Source organism: Mytilus californianus, unplaced genomic scaffold (assembly GCF_021869535.1).
Source record: "Mytilus californianus isolate M0D057914Y unplaced genomic scaffold, xbMytCali1.0.p SCAF_6, whole genome shotgun sequence".
In the NCBI taxonomy this organism is placed as follows: domain Eukaryota; kingdom Metazoa; phylum Mollusca; class Bivalvia; order Mytilida; family Mytilidae; genus Mytilus; species Mytilus californianus.
In genome coordinates, this window is record NW_026262712.1 from 88,694,419 (window position 1) to 88,700,539 (window position 6,121).

A 6,121-nucleotide genomic window follows, 5' to 3' on the forward strand; every position below is an offset into this window, starting at 1 on the left:
AGTTTTTAAGTCTGTAGGTTAAACATTTCTGATCCAATATGTTTCTAAGGTAAATTATATTAATGTCTATGCTCTTTTGATAATTAATATTGATGCATAACATGGATATTGTCTCAGTCTGTTCAGTAAATGTTATGGACTTGAAAGGGAGGCAAGAGATACCAAGGGATATTTAAACTTGAAAGTAGACCATGCCATGGCAAAAAAACAAAAAAAACAACCACAATTTACCAAAAAAAAAGCATAGAAAACTAAAGACTGACAACACAAACCACAGGGAAAAACCAGGGTAAAACTTGTTTTACTGTTTCTTTACCAATGATATTTTAAGATGCTGATCGCAAATTCAATTCACCACCTCTCAAAATTTTGATCTACCATTGTTCCAGTCTGATTCCTTAGCTTGTAAGGTCTGTTTGTTTGGAGGTACTGCTGCATAGACGGTAACATTCTACAAATGTTGAGCTTTCTGATTACAGATTTTTGATATTTGTAAGATGTACCATTTTCATCCATCAATGCATACCTTTCACATAATAATTTTTTTAGCTGCAAAGCAGAGGAGGCTTTAGTTTTGTTTACAGTTTGGGTTTTTTCACTACATCACAAAGAAACTGTCAGCTTATTCCATTGTTTTGTCAGTGGGAGTATTGGGAACATGAATAAGAAAAATGTCTATTTATTATGGACACCATTGCTCATTAATGATATCAGTCATAGATGTTTTCTTCAATGAAGTCAACATTGGGAACAGCCATGACACACCTTAATGATCATGCTTGTAACTGCAAGGGCCAAAGAAGTATGCAACCAGTTACACCAATAAAAATGTACATAGTACATGGATGCCCCACTCTCACTATCATTTTCTATGTTCAATGGACCGTGAAATTAGGGTCAAAACTCTTAATTTGGCATTAAAATTAGAAAGATCATATCATAGGGAACATGTGTACTAAGTTTCAAGTTGATTGGACTTCAACTTCACAAAAAACTACCTTGGCCAAAAACTTTAACCTGAAGTGGGACAGACGGACGGACGGACCAACGAACGGACGCACAGACCGAAAAAAATAATGCCCTTAGGTACATGAGATAAGTGGTTTCAAACACATACTCTGATGCAGCTAGCAGTGGGAATGACCAAGACGTGCTATATCAAATGTTGACTACTATTCAAAATCTGCAATCTGAAACTTGTGTATGTATTGATCAGGTATCAGAATCAATAAGATATGTGATACGTATATACCTATAAATACAAAGGTTTGACATCAGATATAGTACAAAACAATTTGAGAGATATTGTTTATGTCTGTTATATGTGTAATGATGGCAGGTGGTATAAAGATATGAATTTTATAGAAACTATTAAGAGGAAAATGATGATGATAATACAATGTCTAAAATTGTAGCTGTAGCAAATTTCAATAAAAAATACAACAAGCAAAACTATAGCATCTGAAAATTCGAACTCTGCCAAACACAACTAAATTATAACATCTAAAAATTCTGACTAGGACAAACACAAATTAATCATGTCACGCTTCATTAAAGTATAGTTCTAACTAAATGGCAAGAAACAGTAAAAACAAGACCATACGAAATCCTCGAAAACGATATTAAACAACTAAAAGCCGTTCTCATATCTGTTAAATGAAGCATGAAGAAACATCAATTCATTGAAAGTAACATCTGATTCCAGTGAGGGCAACCAATTAAATGAGTATAATGTAGATTCTCTAAAACAAGAGTATTGTGATGGAAACCATGACACAGGGTCCTGCTCGAGTAGACAAATATATTGTGCTGGGTTATTCAATTAAAGAATACCTTATGCCTACGACAGACGTTTTCTGATGCACCCCTAATGTATCCTTTAAGTGCAAGGGGTTTTGAAACTAGAGAGCTGAAACAATTTTAGTACATATTCACAGAAAGTGCTTAATTGAACTAAGTTTTTTACCACGACTTTCAATGTATGGTTTTCTAACTTGTACCTCAAAAATCTTTTAGTAGTGGTGAATAATCATACCAAGTTTCATTACTATAAGGAACAAGTCAACTATTTTAAGAGTATGGAATGATAGTAAGGTGTACAGGTCAGACAGGTAGGTTTCATCTGACCTTACCTCATTTCCATTGTTCATTCGTCAATGTTTAGTTTTCTTCTTTAAGTCTGTTTCTCGGATACTATAGGCAATAGGCCAACTAAATTTAGAGGAAAGATTTTTATGGGTACATCTGTTTGGCAGGGTTCACCTTACATTGACTTTATTTTCATGGTTCATTGGTCAATGTTAAGTTTTGAGGTGTCTCAAGTACTATAATCAAATGGTCAATTATATTTAGTGTATAGAATGATTGCGAGGTGTACGTGTCTGTCTGGAAAATTTATTTTCATGGTTTATTGGTCAATATTAATTTTTCGGGGATAGGTCTACCTCGTATACTCTTTGCAGTAGATTAACTATATTTGTTATATGAGATGATTGTCCTGTGTACTTCCTCGTCTTACAAGGTTCCTCTTACTTTGACCATTTTCATGGTACATTGTTCATTGTTAGTTTTCGTGGTGGTAGTGTGATCTGTTTCTATAAGCTAAAGGTTAACTTTTTTTGGTGTATGGAATGATTGCAGGTGTAGATGCCCATCTGGCAGGGTTCAGTTGACCTTGGCATCACACATAAGGATCACTGATAAAGTTAAGATTATGTGATACTTAAAGTACTTTATTTTAAAGACTAAACATTCAAATCAATCCGGATCAGTAATGCAAGCGAGAAATCTAAGCGTGTGCAAACTTGCTGTACACATGCATAGGGTTAGTTCAGTTTATTAACTTTTTATTTGACCATGACTTTCACTGTAAGGGGTTTCGTAATTGCACACGACACACCTTCTAGACGTAGTGAATAATCATGTAAAGTTTCATTACCCAACTCCAAACGGTTTGAAAATAACACGATTTGTGACTAACGGACGCACGGCCTACTGACTACTGCCTTCCAAACACTGGTGGTCAGAATTTGAAGCATGGTCTATTAGAAAACAGAAAAAGAATACTGAAATCACAGGTGATCTAAATCGTGTGTATCAGCACAGCCATTAATACCAAGATAGCGCTGTAAACTATATAAGAATCTCAGTTACCTTTCCATGGACCATATGGACACATAAATCAAGTTTATCCACATATATATGTTAAATTTTGGACCATATATACCTGCACAGCATGCATCTTATGGATCTATGCCAACTTCACTTTACCCTATTTCATCTTGACATCCATTTGGTTTTCCTTTGTGACATCCTCAATTCGGATTGACATCACTATATCCTCATATGATGCCACCAACGCATATAACTCCAGGTTTCATTACAATGCATCCATGGCCGCAAACAACCATTGCTTGTATGCCTCCGTTATTCTCTTAACAATGATTCTCAAGCTGTACAAAATTACCTACAACTAGGATATATATCTTAAAAGCTTTTAATTGATACAGAAAGAACTAGCATCGGTCAAAATCAGGATGTAAACCAACTGAAACAAATTTGACATGCAACACATTCGAATATAAAAAAGGTATTCTTACTTATCTGATGTCTATTCCAAAATACTATTAATTCGGAGAGGTTGATAATGGGAACGGCAAACGATACAATTGCAGTGCCTATATAATCCAACACTGGGACAATCCTGATCAAGCTCAAAAAAGAGGGACGAAAGATACCAGAACTGGGGGTGATCTCAGGTGCTCCGGAAGGGTAAGCAGATCCTGCTCCACATGTGGCACCCGTCGTGTTGCTTATGTTATTACAAATCCGGTAAATAGTCTAATTCGGTAAGTCACATTCGTGAAAAGGGAAGGGTATTGTAGTTACGACATAAGGAACATATCCGATATCATCTGTGAAACGGTTATTCCATAGCGGTCAACCAACTCGTGATGGCGTCCGTAAAATTTACGAAGGGATGACTTCAACTTCACCATTTGGAACTATTGGCTTAATAGCTTCCTTGTGAGCAGCAATCCTCTATCAAGGAAATCATGATAGGAAACACCAGCCCGGGAATATCGTATCAATTGGGACATATATACTCCGTATGCAGGCGCTGCTGGAATGTTGCTACATAGAAATGGAAAGTTCACAATTGGGAAGCTGAAATCATCTCTTTTGTCGTAAAGTTTTGTTTTCAACCGACCCTCATTGTCAATTTCTAGATGTAAGTCAAGATATGAGGCAGACTAAACTGTATCTGTAGTATCCTTTATCTCTAGTTCGATGGGATAGATTCGTTCAACGTAGTCACCAAATTTTGTATTATTTAGTGAGAGAACATCATCTATATAGCGGAACGTAGAGTTAAAGGATATTGCTAACTTCTTATCTTTCTTCCTAAGAAGTTCCTGTATGAAGTCAGCCTCGTAATAATAAAGAAACAAGTTGGCAAGAACAGGGGCACAATTGGTTCCCAATTGTCACCGCAGGCAAAAAGCAGGCACTACGGAAACGGTCGATAGTCCGTACCTATGAATGACCTTTTTCGGCTTCAAAGCCTCATGAAAGATCCGCCAGATAGGATGGCATACAGGAGACTATCAATTAAGATCATCTCTCAAAAAAATTTTCTTCATATCGAATATTGCAGGGATGAAATAAAATATAAAGTGTGTTGATTTTTTTTTTTTTGATTAAAAACAACAGTTTACTCTGTATCCCAGAACCTTTTTTTTTACTATCAAAAACAGAATATACAAAATTTATTCCATAAGTGGAATAATTCAATCAAATGCCATGACTCAACAGAGCCATCATCGTGTTTTATGCTGCCAAAGGGTCAAACAGTTGTATCAATTTTGTGGTTAAAATAGAATTGTAAAAGAAGGAAATGCAAGGGTATTCGCAGTTAGTTTTGTGTGTAATTCTAACTAAAGAATGATTATATTTACGTACTTAATTGAATGTTTGGATATCATTTTTGACATTATGTCTAAGGTAGCAATACACTGTTAGGAGTGTAGTTTCGTATTTTGGCCCCGGTGGATTTTTCAAATATGAAAGATATTATGCAATAAAATTCATTTTTAGACAGCTGATGACTAATTTACCCTTCAAAGTTGGTTTATAGGAACATTAAGATTATTTTTTACATGATTTATGGGCTATTTTTTGTTTGACTGTCCGTTTTTTCATAGCCAGGTCCAGAAATTTTTGTAATGTTTTTTTCCCACACGAACTTTTTGACACAATTTTACAAAAAGAAATGAGACGAAAGACATATGATTTTTAACAGTTTCAGAAAAGCTATCACTCCAAGGGATTGAAATTCTACTTTTTACCCAATTTTGGGGAAATATGTGACTTCTTTACCCCCTTTTTTTGCAATATTTTATAGCAAATACATGCAGGTTGTTGCCATGAATACATCAAAAAGAAATTATCTTTTACCATTTCAACTACTAGATATCAACTCTATGGAGGATACTGATTACATACATATGCACATATATGCACATATATGACACAAACAGTAAGCTTAATTTGTAAGAAAGCAAGGAAAAGAGGATGGTAAAATTTATGAGGGTAAATTTTTTATTTTTTTCCTAACTGTATATTGCTACCTAAAGATATACTAATAAAAGTATATTGTATGGTGATATGAATGTGACAATACTTAATACAAGCTAGCCCATAATCAGCATAAGTTACTAAAGGAATTCGTACAGCTAACAGGGTTGAGTTATAATACTCGTAATCTCTTATAAAGGCAGTAATGGTAAATAAACCAGCTAAAAGAACCCACCTGGAAAACAGCACCTAAGATAAGGTTAAAAGGTTGATATTAGATAAATGTTATTTATTTGAGCTAGATAACAAGTCTAGGATGTACTAGTAAACAAAGTGACATTCATTGAGATTCGCCAACGCATGCATTTGGGAAATGTCTGTACCAAGTCAAGAGTATGATAGTTGTTTTCCATTCTTTGATGTGTTTGAGCTTTTGATTTTGACATTTGATAAGGATTGACCGTTTTGAATTTTCCGTTGAAATATGCTATTCATCTTATATTTTTTGTAAAAAAATGGGGGCGTTTGAATGAACAGAAGTGAT